The sequence below is a fragment of the Schistocerca cancellata genome, chromosome 2 (assembly GCF_023864275.1).
Source record: "Schistocerca cancellata isolate TAMUIC-IGC-003103 chromosome 2, iqSchCanc2.1, whole genome shotgun sequence".
Classification (NCBI taxonomy): domain Eukaryota; kingdom Metazoa; phylum Arthropoda; class Insecta; order Orthoptera; family Acrididae; genus Schistocerca; species Schistocerca cancellata.
Window position 1 is genome coordinate 738,396,010 of NC_064627.1, and position 23,009 is coordinate 738,419,018.

Genomic DNA, 23,009 nt, shown 5'->3' on the forward strand with positions numbered 1-23,009 from the left:
TGTTACCGCCGTTGCCTTTAATTCCACCGAAGGTTGTTCTGACTTTTCTATGTGCTAAATCAGTCCTTCCGACAGCCTTCTCTCTTTCGATTTCCACACATTTCTCATGCAGGCATTTCGCCTAGCTTCCCTGCACTTCTCATTTATTTCATTCCTAAGTGACTTGTATGTTTGTATCCTTCAATTTCCCTGGACATTTTTGTACTTCCATCTTTCATCGATCAACTGAAGTATTTCTCGTATTACCCACGGCTTCTTCACATTTACCTTCTTTATGTCTATAAGTTTCTTTCCATCTTCTGTAATTACCCTTTTTTAGAGATGTCTATTTCTATTCAACTGAACTACCTACTGAGCTATTCCCTGTCGCAGTACCTATAGCCTCAGAGGACTTTCGAACGTATCTCCTCATTCCTTAGTGCTTCCGTATTGAAGGCCAGACGTGCTGTGTACACAGTATGACTCCTGGGCATGACTACTTTTGTGTCCAATGTTATTATATTGTTATACATAACCATATACAGTCCAATAAAGCCATACATATGGGATAGTGGATTACATGAACTGACCATATGGTACCGTAATGATAGAGTTCTGTTTTGTGTACATGTCGTCTCCTTCAATTTGTCAGAGTAAAAGCGGCGATCAAAAAGTTTCGGTTTGAGCAGGTTCCTGCAGCATATATGCAACATAACGCGACTCCAGTGCTGGTGCATAAGCACCAGCAAATAATTTAAGATTTAGTATGACTGTCAGGCCTTTCCGATGTGCATACGATTAATGAGAAAAGGTAAACAATGAGGACGTTGTTAATAAATGCGTCCTAACAGGACCAACGTGTTATTCTTTCCTTGGCTGCCGAAGGACAAATACTGGTAGGCATCCATTGTAGAAAGAAGAATGTGTATAGTGCAGCTTGTCTGTCGAAAACTACAGTTATGGAATGCTGCCCCAGGTTCCGTGTTGGTCGCGGTTCGACACAAGACGTCAGCCGATCTGGGAGGCCAGCTTCGTCTATTACAAACAAGTGAGCGACACTTGAGCGTCCTGCCTTCGGTCCCTTAAAAAAGAAAAAGGGTCGACGATTCCGGTCGGACGAGGTTATGCAACACGAAGTTACGTTCTTCTTCAGGCAGCAGGACATGGTGTTTTACGTAACGAGTCTCTTCATCGTAGTACGCCGATTGGACAATTTCGTCAATGCTCACAGCAATTTTGCCTAACCGGCATACCGATTCTGGACTGTACGGCCTTTGGAAGGAAGCTTCTTCATCTTCCCTTGTATTTCTCAATATATTCTCCTGGCGACGAACATATTTCTCGCAATAAGACATTAGTTTGTTGATATCGTCATTATAGTATGTATCACTCTGTTGACGGAGCCTTTGTTGTTTACCTTTGGGAGACAGATGAAAATCGGATAGGGCCAAGTCGAGACTGTATGGAGGATGATCTGATAGTCCGAGACGTCGGATTTTTGGAGATCTCGCAGCACTCGTATGTAGTCTGGCATTGTCATCTTAAGGAGAAGATCTTCCATTTGTGGACGAACTCTTCGCATATGAAACTAGATTACAGCACGCTGTTTCTCACGCAATGGCATACACTGAGGTGTGGATATGCACATGCGCAGATGGCAATAGCATCGCGTACGCAAGGTAGAAAAGGGCATTGCATTGGCGGACTTTTTATTTGTGCTCAGGTGATTCATATGAAAAGGTGTCCGACCTGATTATGGCCGCACGACGGCGATAAAAGACTTTGACCGCGGAATGGTGGTTGGGGCTAGACGCATGGGACATTCCATTTCGCAAATAGTTAGGGAATTCAGTATTTCTAGATCCACAGTGTCAAGAGTGTGCGGAGAATACCAGATTTCAGGCATTGCCTGTCACCATGGACAACGCCGTGGCCGACGGCCTTCTCTTAGCGATCTAGAGTAGCGGCGTTTGCATAGACTTGTTAGTGCTAACAGACAAGCTACACTATGTGAAATAAGCGCAATGGGCCGGCCGGAGTGGCCGAGCGTTTCTAGGCGCTACAGTCTGGAACCGCGCGATCGCTACGGTCGCAGGTTCGAATCCTGCCTCAGGCATGGATGTGTGTGATGTCCTTAGGTTAGTTATGTTTAAGTAGTTCTAAGTTCTAGGGGACTGATGACCACAGCAGTTAAGTCCCATAGTGCTCAGAGCCATTTGAACCATTTTTAAAGCGCAATGTGAGACGTGCGACGAACGTATCCGTTAGGACAATGTGGCTGAAATTTTACGTTAATACACTATGGCAGCGGACGACCGATGCAAGTGCATTTGCTAACAGCACGACATGGCCTACAGTGCCTCTCCTGGGCTGGTGACAATATCAGTTGGACCCGAGACGACTGGAAAACCGTAGCCAGGTCAGATGAGTCATGTGGCGAAGCTCCTACAAAGCCATGGCCCAAGTTGCCAACAAGGCACTGTGCAAGCTGGTGGTGGCTCCTTAATGGTGTGGGCTGCGGTTACATGGAATGGAGTCGGTTCTCTGGTCCAACTGAACCAATCATTGACTGGAAGTGGTTATTTTCGGCTACTTGTTTTCAAACAACGATGGAACTTTTAGGGATGTTACAGCGCCACGTCACCGGACTACAGTTCTGGTTTACGTCTGCACTAAAGAACATTCTGAGCAATTCGAGCGAGTGATCTAGCCATCCAGATCGCTCCGCTTGAATCACACCGAACTCTTATGGGGCATATTCGAGAATTCGTGCTCAAACTCCTGCAGCGGCAACATTTTCACGATTATACGTGGCTGTAGAGGCAGCATGATTCAATATTTCTGCAGGCTATTTGTTGAGTTTACGTCGAGTTGCTGCAGTACTCCTCGCAAAAGGTCCGACAGAAGGGTTCCAATGACTTTTGTCGCCTCACTGTACAATCCAAATCACCCGTACAAAAATGGTCATGATTTACATAGTCCACCATTGTATACTGTAACTACTTATCATGTTCAAAAACGGTTCAAATAATCTGAGCACTATGGGACTTAACATCTGAGATCATCAGTACCCTAGAACTTAGAACTACTTAAACCTAACTAACCTAAGGACTTCACACACATCCATGCCTGTGGCAGGATTCGAACCTGCGACCGTAGCAGTCGCGGGGTTCCGGACTGAAGCACCTAGAACCGCACGGCCAACTTATTATGTCATGAGACATATAGTTGTGTTCATGCCCGTGTCGTCTCGTTCAATTTCTTTGCGCACAAGCTCATAAACTGACGTAAGAGTCTAGGGGTATCGTCTTTGATTCATAATCAAAACGTCTTCCGTCCCGGTTTCGATCCCCGCCACTGCCTAAATTTTGATAAATAATCAGCATTGGCGGCCGAAGACTTCCGGCATAAGAAGTCAGCCTCATTCTGCCAACGGCCTTGTCAAAGAGGGCGGAGGAGCGGATAGAGGTTCAGGGCACTCTCTTGTCCTATGGGTGGGAAATTGCCCCTAAAGGCGGAAGAATCAGCAATGATCAACGACATGGGGATGCAGAAGCCAATGGACCCCACTGCATGAAAGACACGTAACGTGTATCCACAGGACATGTGGCCTGTATTTGAAGAAAGGTCATGATGATCTCTCAATTGGCAAAAGATTCCGGAATAGTCCCCTATTCGGATCTCCAGGAGGCGACTGCCAAGGGGGAGGTTACCATGAGAAAAAGATTGAATAATCAACGGAAGGATAACGTTCTAAGAGTCAGGGCGTGGAATGTCAGAAGCTTGAACGTGGTAGGGAAACTAGAAGATCTGAAAAGGGAAATGCAAAGGCTCAGTCTAGATATAGTAGGGGTCAGTGAAGTGAAGTGGAAGGAAGACAAGGATTTCTAGTCAGATGAGTATCGGGTAATATCAACAGCAACAGAAAATGGTATAACAGGTGTAGGATTCGTTATAAATAGGAAGATAGGACAGAGGGTGTGTTACTGTGAACAGTTCAGTGACCGGGTTGTTCTAATCAGAATCGACAGCAGACCAACACCGACAACGATAGTTCAGGTATACATGCTGACGTCGCAAGCTGAAGATGAACAGATATAGAAAGTGTATGAGGATATTGAAAGGGTAATGCAGTATGTAAAGGGGGACGAAAATCTACTAGTCATGGGCGACTGGAATGCAGTTGTAGGGGAAGGAGTAGAAGAAAAGGTAACAGGAGAATATGGGCTTGGGACAAGGAATGAAAGAGGAGAAAGACTAATTGAGTTCTGTAACAAGTTTCAGCTAGTAATAGCGAATACCCTGTTCAAGAAACACAAGAAGAGGTGGTATTCTTGGAAAAGGCCGGGAGGTACGGGAAGATTTCAATTAGATTACATCATGGTCAGACAGAGATTCAGAAATCAGATACTGGATTGTAAGGCGTACCCAGGAGCAGATATAGACTCAGATCACAATATAGTAGTGATGAAGAGTAGGCTGAAGTTCAAGATATTAGTCAGGAAGAATCAATACGCAAAGAAGTGGGATACGGAAGTACTAAGGAATGACGAGATACGTTTGAAGTTCTCTAACACTACAGATACGGCAATAAGGAATAGCGCAGTAGGCAGTACAGTTGAAGAGGAATGGACATCTCTAAAAAGGGCCATCACAGAAGTTGGGGAGGAAAACATAGGTACAAAGAAGGTAGCTGTGAAGAAACCATGGGTAACAGAAGAAATACTTCAGTTGATTGATGAAAGGAGCAATTACAAACATGTTCCGGGAAAATCAGGAATACAGAAATACAAGTCGCTGAGGAATGAAATAAATAGGAAGTGTAGGGAAGCTAAGACGAAATGGCTACAGGAAAAATGTGAAGACATCGAAAAAGATATGATTGTCGGAAGGACAGATTCAGCATACAGGAAAGTCAAAACAACCTTTGGTGACATTAAAAGCAACGTCGGTAACATTAGGAGTGCAACGGGAATTCCACTGTTAAATGCAGAGGAGAGGGCAGATAGGTGGAAAGAATACATTGAAGGCCTCTATGAGGGTGAAGATTTGTCTGATGTGATAGAAGAAGAAACAGGAGTCGATTTAGAAGAGATAGGGGATCCAGTATTAGAATCGGAATTTAAAAGAGCTTTGGAGGACTTACGGTCAAATAAGGCAGAAGGGATAGATAACATTCCATCAGAATTTCTAAAATCATTGGGGGAAGTGGCAACAAAACGACTATTCACGTTGGTGTGTAGAATAATACAGAAGAATGGAAAAGAAAATCGAGAATGCGCTAGGTGACGATCAGTTTGGCTTTACGAAAAGTAGAGGGACGAGAGAGGCAATTCTGACGTTACGGCTAATAATGGAAGCAAGGCTAAAGAAAAATCAAGACACTTTCATAGGATTTGTCGACCTGGAAAAAGCGCTCGACAATATAAAATGGTGCAAGCTGTTCGAGATTCTGAAAAAAGTAGGGGTAAGCTATAGGGAGAGACGGGTCATATACAATATGTACAACAACCAAGAGGGAATAATAAGAGTGGACGATCAAGAACGAAGTGCTCGTATTAAAAACGGTGTAAGACAAGGCTGTAGCCTTTCGCCCCTACTCTTCAATCTGTACATCGAGGAAGCAATGATGGAAATAAAAGAAAGGTTCAGGAGTGGAATTAAAATACACTCCTGGAAATGGAAAAAAGAACACATTGACACCGGTGTGTCAGACCCACCATACTTGCTCCGGACACTGCGAGAGGGCTGTACAAGCAATGATCACACGCACGGCACAGCGGACACACCAGGAACCGCGGTGTTGGCCGTCGAATGGCGCTAGTTGGGCAGCATTTGTGCACCGCCGCCGTCAGTGTCAGCCAGTTTGCCGTGGTATACGGAGCTCCATCGCAGTCTTTAACACTGGTAGCATGCCGCGACAGCGTGGACGTGAACCGTATGTGCAGTTGACGGACTTTGAGCGAGGGCGTATAGTGGGCATGCGGGAGGCCGGGTGGACGTACCGCCGAATTGCTCAACACGTGGGGCGTGAGGTCTCCACAGTACATCGATGTTGTCGCCAGTGGTCGGCGGAAGGTGCACGTGCCCGTCGACCTGGGACCGGACCGCAGCGACGCACGGATGCACGCCAAGATCGTAGGATCCTACGCAGTGCCGTAGGGGACCGCACCGCCACTTCCCAGCAAATTAGGGACACTGTTGCTCCTGGGGTATCGGCGAGGACCATTCGCAACCGTCTCCATGAAGCTGGGCTAAGATCCCGCACACCGTTAGGCCGTCTTCCGCTCACGCCCCAACATCGTGCAGCCCGCCTCCAGTGGTGTCGCGACAGGCGTGAATGGAGGGACGAATGGAGACGTGTCGTCTTCAGCGATGAGAGTCGCTTCTGCCTTGGTGCCAATGATGGTCGTATGCGTGTTTGGCGCCGTGCAGGTGAGCGCCACAATCAGGACTGCATACGATCGAGGCACACAGGGCCAACACCCGGCATCATGGTGTGGGGAGCGATCTCCTACACTGGCCGTACACCACTGGTGATCGTCGAGGGGACACTGAATACTGCACGGTACATCCAAACCGACATCGAACCCATCGTTCTACCATTCCTAGACCGGCAAGGGAACTTGCTGTTCCAACAGGACAATGCACGTCCGCATGTATCCCGTGCCACCCAACGTGCTCTAGAAGGTGTAAGTCAACTACCCTGGCCAGCAAGATCTCCGGATCTGTCCCCCATTGAGCATGTTTGGGACTGGATGAAGCGTCGTCTCACGCGGTCTGCACGTCCAGCACGAACGCTGGTCCAACTGAGGCGCCAGGTGGAAATGGCATGGCAAGCCATTCCACAGGACTACATCCAGCATCTCTACGATCGTCTCCATGGGAGAATAGCAGCCTGCATTGCTGCGAAAGGAGGATATACACTGTACTAGTGCCGACATTGTGCATGCTCTGTTGCCTGTGTCTATGTACCTGTGGTTCTGTCAGTGTGATCATGTGATGTATCTGACCCCAGGAATGTGTCAATAAAGTTTCCCCTTCCTGGGACAATGAATTCACGGTGTTCTTATTTCAATTTCCAGGAGTGTACAAGGTGAAAGGATATCAATGATACGATTCGCTGATGACATTGCTGTCCTGAGTGAAAGTGAAGAAGAATTAAATGATCTGCTGAACGGAATGAACAGTCTAATGAGTACACAGTATGGTTTGAAAGTAAATCGGAGAAAGACGAAGGTAATGAGAAGTAGTAGAAATGAGAACAGCGAGAAACTTAACATCAGGATTGATGTTCACGAAGTCAATGATGTTAAGGAATTCTGCTACCTAGGCAGTAAAATAACCAATGACGGACGGAGCCAGGAGGGCATCAAAAGCAGACTCGCTATGGCAAAAAAAGCATTTGTGGACAAATACCGGCCTTAATTTGAAGAAGAAATTTCTGGGGATGTACTTCTGGAGTACAGCATTGTATGGTAGTGAAACATGGACTGTGGGAAAACCGGAACAGAAGAGAATCGAAGCATTTGAGATGTGGTGCTATAGACGAATGTTGAAAATTAGGTGGACTGATAAGGTAAGGAATGAGGAGGTTCTACGCAGAATCGGAGAGGAAAGGAATATGTGGAAAACACTGATAAGGAGGCGGGACAGGATGATAGGACATCTGCTAAGACATGAGGGAATGACTTACATGGTACTAGAGGGAGCGGTAGAGGGCAAAAACTGTAGAGGAAGACGGAGATTGGAATGTTGTTTGTCATCTGCAGAGCTAGTTGGCATATAAACTTGTACTACTGTAGTAGGTGTGGGCTTCGTATCTATCTTGGCCACAATAATGCGTTCACTATGCTGTTTGTAGTAACTTACCCGCATTCCTATTTTCCTATTCAGTATTAAACCTACTCCTGCATTACCCCAATTTGAGTTTGTGTTTATAACCCTGTAGTCACCTGACCATAAGTCTTGTTCCTCCTGCCACCGAACTTCACTAATTCCCACTATATGTAACTTTAACCTATCCATTTCCCTTTTTAAATTTTCTAACCTACCTGCCCGATTAAGGGATCTGAGATTCCACGCTCCGATCCGTAGAACGCCAGTTTTCTTTCTCCTGATAATGACATCCTCTTGAGTAGTCCCCGCCCGGAGATCCGAATGGGGGACTATTTTACCTCCGGAATATTTTACCCAAGAGGACGCCATCATCATTTAACCATACAGTAAAGCTGCATGCCCTCGGGAAAAATTACGGCCGTAGTTTCCCCTTGCTTTCAGCCGTTCGCAGTTCCAGCACAGCAAGGCCGTTTTGGTTATTGTTACAAGGCCAGATCAGTCAATCATCCAGACTGTTGCCCTTGCAACTACTGAAAAGGCTGCTGCCCCTCTTCAGGAACCACACGTTTGTCTGGCCTCTCAACTGATACCCCTCCGTTGTGGTTGTACCTACGGTACGGCTATCTGTGTCGCTGAGGCACGCAAGCCTCCCCACCAACGGCAAGGTCCATGGTTCAGGGGGGGGGGGGGGGAGGGAGATTGGAATACGTCAAGCAAATAATTGAGGACGTAGGTTGCAAGTGCTACTCTGAGATGAAGAGGTTAACACAGGAAAGGAATTCGTGGCGGGCCGCATCAAACCAGTCAGTAGACTGATGACCAAAAAAAAAAAAAGTGACTACGATTGTAGACTAAACGAAATGTATACTACAGTCGACAATTTCTTTGCCACCGTGTATAATTTTCTCCATACATTATGATCTATTATTTCTTTCCGAATGTACTAATATGTTTGCCATCTAAGTTCGTAGATGGCACAGAGATGAGTCACTGAAATGAGACACACTATTGTGTTGCTAGGTTTAGACTTCTTACGTTCTTCTTCCTCAGCGCACAGCAAGTCGTCCAGACGGAACTGCGCTGGCCAGCCGCACTAGAGGCCGGAGACAGACCTTTAGCGGAGTCGGCGACGACAGGCGCTGAGCCGCACCGCGGCGGAGACTTGGCGACGTGATTAATGCGCTCGTGTTTTCGTCTGCCCGCTCTAACAAGCGACATCCGCGAACAGCGCACAGTTTCTTGCGTTCCGGTTCCTGCGAGATGGCATCTGCCGTTGTCATCTTTTTTAGTGGAATAATCCGCCGCAGAAGCTCTGGAAGACGGAATGGAGGTTGGACCACAAATGAAATATGGTGTGTCGCAAAACTACTCACTTATCCTAAGTAGCTAGAGAACTTTCTGCAGTGTTGACATTAGACCTGGCACTACTGAGCTGTGTGGAGACTTCTGAAGATCCCTGTGACAGTAGTAGAGCTGGTTCAACGCGACCTCTTCGATGCAAAACCGCTGTTGCCTAGTAAGAGATGATTTTGCTCTTTAAGGATCAAGTGCAGAAGAGACAATAGTAATAAAAACTATTAATCAAACTTTTTAATAAATACAGTTCGTTGACGCCTCTGATCACACATGAAACTAAAGAAATTCACATATATTTAAGAATAAAATGTGTACCAGATAACCAATTTTACACCTGAGCTTAATAGAGAAAGGAATAGTGACGAAGTATCAATCAAAATGTTGTATTGTTACTCAGAACTAGAAACATTTAAGGTAGAAGCCCATAATCAAGAAAGGTAATTTAATATTAACAAGGCTGCTTTACTTTTTCGTGTTCGGAGCTGTCAATTTTTCGGCCCAATACCGGGCTAAGTCAAATGCTCCAGGTTTGCTTAGCCAAAGATCTTCTAGGGAGCAACGTGCAGGACACCTTCAGCATGTTAGAAGATGTTCCAAGTTTTTTGTTTCCCCTCAGTCGCACTTATTGTCATCAGGTTCTAATAGGCCTCATTTCATCAAGCTGATTTTTACAGGCGCTACACTAGTTCTGATACTGTTCAGCATTTTCCATTATTTGTAATTTAATTAAGCACCAGTTGGTGGATGTTCTGAAATAGGGTAGCCGACACGGGGTTCATTCACGATGTAACTGAGCAATCAATGTCATGATTTTGGTCGTTCTGATACATTAAGGCTACAAACCCGCCAGGTTAGCCGAGAGCGCTGCTTCCTGGATTCGGGTAGGCGCGCCGGCGGATCGAATCCGCTCGGCGGATTAACGTCGACGGCCGGTGTGACGGCCAGCCTGGATGTGGTTTTTAGGCTGTTTTCCACATCCCCCTACGTGAATACCGGGCTGGTCCCCACATTTCGCCTCAGCTACACGGCTCACAGACATTTGAACACTTTCGCACTATTCCATGGATTACACTAGTCGCAGACAGTTGGGGAACACTAATTCTGTCCCAGGGGGTACGGGGTGGCGGTAGGAAGGGCACCCGGGCGCCCCTTAAACTAACATTGCCAAATCCGATTAAGCATGCCGACCCTGCCTACCTATGGGAAAGGGCACAAGTAAAAGAAAGATACATAAAGGCTACTGTACAATGAATGATGCTCATCAGATGTCCTTTTGAATTGCTCGTTACGATCATGAACTACTCTAAGAGACTTCGGGCTGCTCAAACCTGAAGCCTGCTGGAGCTCCTCCAGTGGAGTGGGCTTCATTAATCCTGTGACTGTTTCATTAAGATTTATGTAGGTCGTCTTTGCAAGCATAGATCTCGATGAGACGGGGCACGATTACTCAACTGTGGAAAATCAAAGTGCTAAAGCGTTGATTCTAAACACAGTGGGTTTGGCGACCCACTTATTGCTAGGTAGCTTTAGTAGAATATTGTTCCTTCCAGCTACCTTATTTCGGTTTTTTTTCCACTGATATTTGTGTGTGAGGGACCTGATAAGTGTCACACCGACGTGCAGCTTTCTGTTTGCTAGGCGTATGTGTGGGTGGAAAGCATAAACATTCGTTTTAATAGTATTTGGTTTAAGAGAGCTGTGATCCTAATATGTTGACATAGATTCTTCATTGCACTGTGATGCGCAATCGTCAATATGGAGAAAATGTCTCATATGTTTGAGTGTTGATTGATCGTTCGTATATACGAGTATATTGAACAAAATGGCGGCCAGAATACTTTCTCCAGCAAGGCCGTTTTTCTGCTTCTTCCACAGACATTTTTTCCCTTCTAGAGTGTCGTAGAACTGTCGGTTTTCCAGCAAGGATTCTATAATTTTTACTAGTTAATGGTCCCTAGTAATATCATAGATTCTGAGTAATGGTTTTTGGTGGTTTACTGTATCGAAAGCAGCACTTAGATGGAACAGAGCCAATCCCATTATTAATTTATTTTCGTACCCTCCTTTATATGCTCTGTGAGTGCCAAGTTCTGGCCAGTACCATATTTACCTGGCCTGAAGCCAGTGTGCCTTGAATCAATGATGATCTTGATTCGATTATCGATCTGCCTTTCATACAGTTTGAAGATGTGGCACAAAACCGATACGTGCCGATAGATGCTTGATGAATCAGGCTCTTTTCCTGGTTAACTTGTGAGCCGTGTTGGGCTCATGTTATGCGTTGGTTTAAACTTTGGTTCTCATTCTGTGTTTGGTTTCCCGCGATTATTACGATTATGCTGTGGTTCTCTCTCTCCGTGAGCAGCAGCAGCGGTGTGTGTCGATATCCGCACCTTGTACTATCTTTAATTTTAAAGCGGCTGAAAGCCCATGACTTAAAACACAACTAAAATACACTCCTGGAAATTGAAATAAGAACACCGTGAATTCATTGTCCCAGGAAGGGGAAACTTTATTGACACATTCCTGGGGTCAGATACATCACATGATCACACTGACAGAACCACAGGCACATAGACACAGGCAACAGAGCATGCACAATGTCGGCACTAGTACAGTGTATATCCAACTTTCGCAGCAATGCAGGCTGCTATTCTCCCATGGAGACGATCGTAGAGATGCTGGATGTAGTCCTGTGGAACGGCTTGCCATGCCATTTCCACCTGGCGCCTCAGTTGGACCAGCGTTCGTGCTGGACGTGCAGACCGCGTGAGACGACGCTTCATCCAGTCCCAAACATGCTCAATGGGGGACAGATCCGGAGATCTTGCTGGCCAGGGTAGTTGACTTACACCTTCTAGAGCACGTTGGGTGGCACGGGATACATGCGGACGTGCATTGTCCTGTTGGAACAGCAAGTTCCCTTGCCGGTCTAGGAATGGTAGAACGATGGGTTCGATGACGGTTTGGATGTACCGTGCACTATTCAGTGTCCCCTCGACGATCACCAGTGGTGTACGGCCAGTGTAGGAGATCGCTCCCCACACCATGATGCCCGGTGTTGGCCCTGTGTGCCTCGGTCGTATGCAGTCCTGATTGTGGCGCTCACCTGCACGGCGCCAAACACGCATACGACCATCATTGACACCAAGGCAGAAGCGACTCTCATCGCTGAAGACGACACGTCTCCATTCGTCCCTCCATTCACGCCTGTCGCGACACCACTGGAGGCGGGCTGCACGATATTGGGGCGTGAGCGGAAGACGGCCTAACGGTGTGCGGGACCGTAGCCCAGCTTCATGGAGACGGTTGCGAATGGTCCTCGCCGATACCCCAGGAGCAACAGTGTCCCTAATTTGCTGGGAAGTGGCGGTGCGGTCCCCTACGGCACTGCGTAGGATCCTACGGTCTTGGCGTGCATCCGTGCGTCGCTGCGGTCCGGTCCCAGGTCGACGGGCACGTGCACCTTCCGCCGACCACTGGCGACAACATCGATGTACTGTGGAGACCTCACGCCCCACGTGCTGAGCAATTCGGCGGTACGTCCACCCGGCCTCCCGCATGCCCACTATACGCCCTCGCTCAAAGTCCGTCAACTGCACATACGGTTCACGTCCACGCTGTCGCGGCATGCTACCAGTGTTAAAGACTGCGATGGAGCTCCGTATGCCACGGCAAACTGGCTGACACTGACGGCGGCGGTGCACAAATGCTGCGCAGCTAGCGCCATTCGACGGCCAACACCGCGGTTCCTGGTGTGTCCGCTGTGCCGTGCGTGTGATCATTGCTTGTACAGCCCTCTCGCAGTGTCCGGAGCAAGTGTGCTGGGTCTGACACACCGGTGTCTATGTGTTCTTATTTCCATTTCCAGGAGTGTAATTTTCAGTAGGCAAAAGTCCTAAGGCTTTATCTTTAAACAATATATTAATCAGGGTGAAGACCAGAACAGTCTAACACTTGACAAGAAAGGAATTTATATTTTAAAGCGACTGAAGGCCCATGACTTTAAAGACCACTAAAAAAAATTCATCGTTAATTCAAGACCATCGGATATGGGAATACAACCACATACAACAGAAAATAAGAAAAGACAGTGCACCTAACGGCGCTCAGAAGTTTCAGGCGTCGGCCACCACTTGAAATACTAACGATCACTTAGGTGAGACAGGCAGTCGGTCCGACCATTCGCGATCCCACGACAACCCAACCAAGAGACAGTCAGCGGACCCATCGACAAGGTAACTTGCGCTCCACTCGATCAGCACACAACCAGGAATTCAATGCAAAACGTAAAAAGGCATTGACACCCACAACCAAGCATACATCAAGCTGTCAAACAACCCACCATGCTGGACAGCGACAACACAGTGAGGAAAGGACACCGCCTGAACATTCGTCAACGGCCTGGGCAGGTAACCGGAATGTTAACGGCCACAGGGCAGAAAATTCCACTGGTGCACTTCAATTGCAAATAACAAAATACAGTTAGACTCCACCGAACGGTGGCTAAACCTTCGCCAACCCGGGCACACACATTGTTGCTCGCGGGAATGTTCCATCAGCCAACAACGAGAATCAAACGGCGCAGTGTGAACAGTCTTGACTTGCCGGTAAATTAAATCCAAACTCAACTTTCTTGTCTAGTGTCAGTGAGCCAAGGACCTCGTAGCAACGGGAACAGCCCCGCACACTCCGACACTGCGTAGAGACAGCCAGCGGGCCCGGCCAAACTACGCCCCGCAGAGATTTCCTCGCTGCTCCAAACCAACCAACCCACTCCTCGCACACAGCACAGCAGACTTGCTTCTGAAGTGTTAGATTGTTTGGGGCCTACAGCCTAATTTAAGATAAGGCTTTGTTCCTTAAATTTATTTTACCTTGAGTTTTAAGTCATGGGGCCTTCAGCCGTTTTTAAATTAACGGTCTTCGTCTTTCGAGCATCAGACTGTTTGGGGCCTTCAGCCTAACTGAAGATAAGGTCTTCTGCCTTGTGCTTTTTTATTTAATTTTACGTTTAGTCTTAAATCATGGGCTTTCAGCCGTCTTTAAATTACGGTCGTTGCTTTTCAAGTGTTAGATTGTTGGGCCTTCATTCTCTTTGGCGTTTGAATTTTGAGTTAATGGCTTTTAACAGTTTTTTTTTTAATTAAAGTGGTTGTGCCCTTAAGGCATAAGACAGTGCAGCGTATTCAGCCGATAACTAAGTTCAATAATTTGTACTGTAATGTTTGGTCAAATAAATAAAGTTAGAAGTGTTCGAGTGTAACTGACAGCCACTCCCGCATAGTTTAGTTATTTTTAAAGATTTCTCGGTAGTGGGTAAATGGGCTTAACATTCAATTTTTGGCGCTCGGTACGAAATGCCTTACTTGTTCCACACATACATCATCAACACCAGCTGTCTTTCTGTTTCTCATAGAGGTTGTACCCTCATTCAGCTTTCTCATTGTGAAAGAAGAAAAGAATATGAGTATATTAACAGCGTGGTAAGGCAGGACTGACTTCATCGCTACAGCAATTGAAGTGAAAGAGTTGATCTGTGTGAATGCACCGGAATCGGTAATATATGTCAATGCATCTTTTCTTAACTGTCGAGAACGTGTTTACGTTCCGCACCACAAGAGGGTAGCTGCCGCAACAGCGACTGAAGTTGATCAGTCGAGCTCGCCGCATCAGCTGTGTGCCGCAGTAAGCTGTGACGCTATCTGCTGTGGTGAGCTAGACCTGGTACACCGCCACACTAATCTACAGTATGTTATGGCCGAATGGGAAAGTTCTTGACACCTGGCTACTTCTGGTGCGTTTCCTGGCGTCCCGACTTGGCTATTTACTTGGTGCAGCTTGAGAAGGAAGTTAGCCTGAGTGGATTGCGTTTAGCATTAAGTTTGGCACACGAACTTGAAAGCTGTGAATCCATCACTCTTGGACAATCGCAGATGAAAATTGTTCGGCGAGAACTTCATGTTAAACATGTTACTGTCTTTACCTTTACTGCATGCCATGGTTAGTATCTGACTTGTCAACAGATATCATTCGAACGTTAATGTGAGTGATAGCGGTCACCGGTGTTTCCAGTATATGCCTTATATTCCTGCTGGTCTGCTGGTAATTGTTGAGTACCGTTTTAATGTTTTTAATTTTGTACCTCATCTGGGGTCCTTTTATAAGGACTGCTTTTCTTATGTTATTGCGATAATTTAGGTAGCGGCAAAGCAGAATATAGTTTTGGCAGTATTGAATCACAAGCTTTGCGGTATTTAATCAAGTATAATTGGCGTATTAGACTCTCGCGTTCTTAAAGTTGCTTAAATTGGTGTTTTAAGCATGTAAATGTTCTTTTTAAGTGTTTTCGCCGTGCGGGATTAGCCGAGCGTTCTAAGGTGCTTCAGTCATGGACTGTGCGGCTGGTCCCGGCGGAGGTTCGAGTCCTCCCTCGGGCATGGGTGTGTGTGTTTATCCTTAGGATAATGTAGGTTAAGTAGTGTGTACGCTTAGGGACTGATGACCATAGCAGCTATGTCCCATAACATTTCACACACATTTGAACATTTTAAGTGTTTTCCTCTCTCTTTGTTACAGTTTTATATCATATGTTACCTTGACTAGTTATTAGACTATTACATGGCTCCAATTATTATGTCAAATACTGTGAACCAACTCAGAGCGTGTAAACCACGAAAGAATTATTCGAATGAGACGGAAATCGGGAGATGAGCCGCACATGTACAGAAGAACAAATGATTACAATTTCAGACAATTTGGATGACTTATTCAAAAGGAAGAGCTTCACAAATTAGGCAAATCAATAACGTGTTGGTTCACGCTAAAGAGCTCACCTGCCAACTCCCCTTTTCGGAGTGTTGCTTACCCGCCTTATGCTCACGAATCCCCCAGTCTCCGATATACAGCATTCCAATCCACCTGATTTCCAAGAGTAATACCTCTGACCCTTATGCAAGCAGTTATTCAGCTTGCCGTTGATTGTTCGAGTTGTTGGATGTCCTACTGAGGGATACCATGCCAAATTCTGTCCAATTGCTGGCCGGAGTGGCCGAGCGGTTCTAGGCGCTTCAATCTGGAACCACCTGACCACTGCGGTCGCACGTTCGAATCCTGCTTCGGGAATGGATGTGTGTGATGTCCTTAGGTTAGTTAGGTTTAAGTAGTTCTAAGTTCTAGGGGACTGAACCTCAGATGTTAAGTTCCGTAGTGCTCAGAGCCATTTGAACCATTTTTCTGTCCAATTGATCCGATTGATAGTCAAGATTTCGAGCTGATTAGAGTATTCTGCCCGTAATGCTCCAAATGTTCTCATTTGAGGAGAGATTTGACGCCCTTGAACGCCAACGTAGGGTTTGCCAAGTACGAACACAAGCAGTAGAAACTCTCACTGTTGAGAGTGGGCATTATCTAGCTGAAATGTAAGCCCCAGATGGCTTGCCATGAAGGACAACGGGCCGTACTGCATCGGCGACATCGCATTGCTGTAAGGATGCCTCGGATGACAAACAAAGAGGTCCTGTTACGGAATGAAATGGTATTCCTGCTCGTCGGGCTGTATGGTGGGCGATGGTCGACTACTGTCTGGAGTGTACCAGACACGTCTTTGCTGGTCAGCCGGCCGGAGTGGCCGAGCGGTTCTAGGCGCTACAGTCTGGAACCGCGCGACCGCTACGGTCGCAGGTTCGAATCCTGCCTAGGGCATGGATGTGCGTGATGTCCTTAGGTTAGTTAGGTTTAAGTAGTTCTAAGTTCTAGGGGACAGATGACTTCAGAAGTTAAGTCCCATAGTGCTCAGAGCCATTTGAGCCATTTCGGAATGTCTGCCTAACCATGATGTGAGCTAACTGAAATCAGAGTGACAAACTCCGAGTAGAATGGTACCAGGCGGCTGTGTGACGCTCCACTGCTGACTCCCCACTCATTCAGGTTACCGTGAACATGTAACACCTCGGTTATTTCAATATTTTCGGCTGAAAAGTCCTAGTTTCTTCTACAGCTTCACGATAAGTATGCTGTAGACAGTCCAGTCTTCCAGGATGCCAACAGCTGTCTTCACAGGGCTGCTTCGACGAACACGCAGGCAGCTTATTGCACCTCTGCCAGTCCGCAACATCAGCCGATGTTAATTCGTTAGAATACGTGTTGGATTATTTGAAAGTCCTGGTGAGAAGCAGCTGTCAACATAATCACAATTTAGTTATTTCGTGGGGTGTTAAGCTATCTATGTATGGCATACTCAAAGCATACCGAGTCCCTATGAACAACGCAGATGCGTCCCTGACAGTGGTGGGTTTCCAACGTGACTGTCACCCGCCTAAAGGCCGGTTCCCACTAGATCGCGGCAGCACGGCGTGCGGCAACGGCAGAGGCAAGCGTTTTCCGCGTTGACGCGGCGGCTCGCGGAATTGGCGTTCCCATCTGGAAGCGGCAGACGTTAGCGGTAGCCAATGACGGACAGCCACTGAGGTACGGGGCAGGACCCACTGAAACGCGTGGTGCGTTTGATTAACTATATCTTACACCTACATGAAGGAAAGACGAAGTTGGGTGAAGACATACCAATTTTTCATTTTCTGTACAATGTACTCTTTCACATATTTCATTATTCATGTTTTCTCATTTCACCATGAACAGATTTCATGACTACCGTTCACGATTGTTCACTATCTCCTAACACATTGAAACAATGTACGACAAAAGAAATTATTCAGATAGTTAAGCGAGACAAAAATTTAAAATGTGATACGGTAGCAGGTACACGAAACAGTAAGAACACAAAGGCTAGGTGGAAGGGATGAAAGTGGAAGCCATCTGATAGAATTTCCCACAGAGCATAATTTAATCATCGACAGCACCTTGCTTAAGAATCACGAAAGAATAATATATATTTGGAACAGTTTTCGAAACCAGATTTTAAATTGTAAGGCATTTCCTGGTGCAGACGCAGACCTGACTGAAGACTGTCAATAGCAAGAAAAGCGTGCTGAAAAAGAAAATTTGTTCACGCCGAATATAAATTCTAATGGTTGGATACTATTTTACAAAGGTATTTGTGTGGAGTGCAGCCTTGTATGTAAGTGAAACGTGGATGATGAACAGTTCTGTCAAAAAGACAATAGACACTTTCAAAACGTGGTGATTCATAAGAATGCTGAACATTAGATACGAGGATCGTGTGACTAAAGAAGAGGTACGGAATTAAATAGAGGAGGAAGAGGAAATTACGGCACAACTTTGACAACAATAGCGGTTAGTTGACAGGACGTATTATGGGGCGTCAAGGAGAACAAAAATAAACAAACATTAGTTTTCAGCATATAATTCTGCAGTTTGGCAACATGTACATAAACAAACCAGACAGCAAGGGACATGAGGCGAACACACTGTAGTTACGACTTCAAATCAGAGTTTTCAGTAAAACGTCTACTGCTAGCGTGACAGAAGAAAAAAGAGCGAACATGAAAATGTGCTTATGTTCCATAATCTAAGTTTTAGTTCAACCTCCAGCATGTGACCAGGTGAGGGGAAACGTATGTGTCCGCCAAAAACTCGATTCACTGTAAGTAATCAGTCATTCACGTAAAAAAAGATGTGAACTGTTTTATAATCTGCAAGTATCACATATCAAAACAAAACTGAATCATTCTAGATTCCACCGAAGATGCCTTAAAGTAAAAGGCGAAACGCGTCTTGAATCAGTAAAGTACACTGGATAAAGAAAAAAGAAAGGAAATAATCAATAGCTCTACATATTTAGTAAAGTACATCTTATGACATACCAGCAAATTAGTTTCGGTTTAACTTCTCATTCGACATGCTATTAATGCCGTTGAAAAAAATTCATCTATCCCTTCTGAAAAACTGTAGTTACTTTCATATCTCGGTAGATAAACAGATTTAGGATATTTATCATGAGACGAAATACATGACTTTTCACAAGTTATCGTTTGCAAAAAAACACGTTTCGATTTCTTGAAACGTTTACGAAATTTGCGGTTGATACAACCACATGGTTTACGACGAACAGGACGAAGTATCGGTCGCGTCGCGAGCGAGCCGCCTGCGTTCACGGCACAGCCCGTCCGCCGACATATCATTCAATATCTCGAGAACGGTGATAGCTATCGATCTGCTCTCAGCTTTAAAAACAATTTCGATATCTTGACTAAATTTCATACGCAATAATGTATAACCTAAAATGAACTGTACGCAAAGTCCACGCAATGAGTTTTCACCTCTGCACACTCATTAAAATTTCGTGTAAAGGTTTACGTAAATGCGATACAGCAAGTAACCACGACGAATAACGAAAAGAAATTCGGTCCTTTATCGAGAGAAGATATCAGGCTATAACATGCCCAAGAATCAAATTTTTCTACCGAATAGTTTCCTTGGAATCGGATGATATGTTTTTCATAGCTGCCGCCGCGTCCGCGCCAGCGCTTCGGCGGAAGTTCGTGTGGCCCGGGGTGCCGTACCTGACGTCACGCTCAGCGCGTTCTGTGATTGGCGGCGCGCACCTGGAGCGCGTCACGCGGCAGCGGAAGCGGTTCGACATGGGCAAACCGCGACGCAGAGCCCGCCGCGCCGTGCCGCTGACGCGCGGTTTTGACGCGCGGCAGCCCTAGTGGGAACCGGCCTTAACGGAGCGACAACCAGATGTAAAGGTCTGGAGCGTCATTTCGGTTGTCATCCGTGGCAACCTTGCACCACAGCGGTACGTCGACAACATTCTGCGCCCCGTTTTGGTGCCATTCAGTGCAAGCCATCCTGAGCTTACGTTTTAGCAAGGTAATGCCCACTCGCACACAGCAGAGTTCTGTTGTTGTCTTCGTTCTTGCCAAGCCCTAATGTGCCCAGCAAGCTCGCTGGATCTCACTCCAGTTGTGAGCATTTCGAGCATTATGGGTGGGGCCCTCCAACCACCTCGGGATTTTGACGATCTAACGTGTCAGTTGCGTGGTACCCCTGAGGAAGACATCCATCAACGCTGTCAATCAGTGCCAAGCCGAACAACTGCTTGTATAAGGGCCAGAGGTGAACCATCGCGTTACTGACTTGCTCAATCTGTGAAGCTCTTGTCCTGGATAAATCATCCAGGTTTTCTAAAATTGATATCAATTTTTTGTCTACACATGTAAGTTACATCTGCCAAATTCCGACCCACTGGAAATTCCTTCGTAGTTCCTCGTTTTTTTTTTATTTTGCCTTAGAGCTTACAATTCTTTAATTGTTCTAAAGCAAATGTTATTTAACCCATATATACCCAGAACTTCTTTTAACAAGCAGTTTTATGAATTTTTGTCATCTATTACTGACCTCAGCCATAGCTGTAACAGTAATTGGTAGTTGTGAGTTCTGAAAGAAAGTATTTTTCAGTGGTCGACAATGACCCCATGGGCACAGGGGAAACAGATATAATCAGTTTAATAATTTAATGCGTGTTTTACTCTAATCACTGTTTATTATTAGCAATTTTGTTATCAGTCTTCATTATTACAAGCTTTTTTTATTTTATTTTTTCTCACAGTAGCAATTGTAACCTACATTCTCAATAATTTGTTGGGTGTATTCCAGTGCCGGCCGCGGTGGCCGTGCGGTTCTGGCGCTGCAGTCCGGAACTGCGAGGCTGCTACGGTCGCAGGTTCGAATCCTGCCTCGGGCATGGGTGTGTGTGCTGTCCTTAGGTTAGTTAGGTTTAAGTAGTTCTAAGTTCTAGGGGACTTATGACCTAAGATGTTGAGTCCCATAGTGCTCAGAGCCATTTTTTTTATTCCAGTCTCTGTGTTTCTCTACAATTTTTACCTTCCACAGCTTCCTCTAGTGCTATGGCAGTAATTCCCTGATGTCTTAACAGATGTCCTACCATCATGTTGCTTCTTCTTGTCAGTGTTTTCCATATAAACCTTTCCTCGCCGATTCTCTGGAGAACCTCCTCATTCCTTACCTTGTCAGTCCATTTATTTTTCAGCATTCTTCTGTAACTCCACATCTCAAATGCTTCGATTCTCTTCTTTTCTGGTTTTGCCAATGTCCATGCTTCACTGCCGTACAATGCTCTGCTCCAAACGTATATTCTCATATTAAGGCTTACATTTGATGTAAGTAGACTTCTCTTGGTCAGGAGAACCCTTTTTACCAGTGCTAGTCTGTTTTTTTTTTATGTACTCCTTGTCTCTACCGTCATGGGATATCTTGCTGCCTTGGCAGCAGCATCCATTAATTTCATGTACTTCGTGATCACCAAACTTGATGTTAAGTTTCTCTCTGTTCTCATTTCTGGTACTTCTCATAACATAAGTCGTCAGTCGATTTACTGTCGATCCATATTCTGTACTTATTACACTGTTCATTCCATCAGCAGCTGTATTTCTTCTTCAATTTCACTGACGCATATGAATATCATTAGCGAATCTTATGATTGATATCCTTCCACCTGGAATTTTAATACGGCTCTTGAAACTTTCTATTACAACCGTAATTTCTTCTTCGCTGTGTAGATTCAAAAGCAATGGTGAAAGACTACATCCTTGTCTTAAACCCTCTGCAATCCAAGCACTTCGTTATTTCGTTATTCGTCTCCCACTCTTATTGTTTGCCCTTTGTTCTTTTACATATTGTATATTACCCACTTTAGTCCTACGTTCTAGAATTTTTCGACTTAGAGAGAGCATTTGACAATGTTGACTGTAATACTCTCTTTCAAATTCTGCAGGTGGTAGAGGTCAAATACAGGGAGCGAAATGCTATTTACAGATGGTAGTTATAAGAGGTCAGGAGCTTGAAAGGGTATCAGTGGTAGGGATGGCAGTGAGACAGGGTTGTGGCGTATCCTTGATGTTATTCAGTCTGTATACTGAGCAAGCAGTGAAGGAAACAAAAGAAAAATTCGGAGTAGAAATTAAAATCCATGGAGAAGAAATAAAAACTTTGGGGTTTACCGATGACATTGTAATCCTGTCAGAGACAGCAAAGGACTGGAAGAGTAGTTGAACGGAATATACAGTGTTTTGAAAGGAGGATATAAGAGGAACATCAACAACAACAAAACGAGGATTATGGAATGTAGTCGAATTAAATTGGGTGATGCTGAGGGAATTAGATTAGGAAATGACACACTTAAAGTAGTAGATGAGTTTTGCTACTTGGGAAGCAAACTAACTGATGATGGTCGAAGTAGAGAGGATATAAAGTACCGACTAGCAATGCAAAGGAAAGAATTTCTGAAGAAGAGAAATTTGTTAACATCGAGTATGATTTAAGTGTCACGAAGTCTTTTCTGAAAGTATTTGTATGGAGTGTAGCCATGTACAGAAGTGAAACATGGATAATAAATAGTTTAGACAAGAAGAAAATAGAGGCTTTCGAAATGTGGTGCTACAGAAGAATGCTGAAGATTAGATGGATAGATCACGTAACTTATGAGGATTTACTGAACAGAATTGCAGAGAAGAGAAATTTGTGACACAACTTGACTAGAAGAAGACATCGGTTGGCAGGACATGTTCTGGGGCATCAAGGGATCACCAATTAAGTATTGGAGGGCAGCGTGGATGGTAAAAATCGTAGGGATAGATCAAGAGATGAATACACTAAGATGATTCAGAAGGATGTAGGTTGCAGTAGGTACACGGAGACAGAGGAGGATCTAGTAGCGTTGAGAGCTGCATCAAACCAGCACCTGGGATGGAGACCGCAACAACAATCCTATATTTCTCAAAAATTCGAACATGTATCATTTTACACAGTCGAATGCGTTTTCGAATTCTACAAATCCTATGAACTTATTTTGATTTTTCTTCAGTCTTGCTTCCATTATCAACCGCAACGTT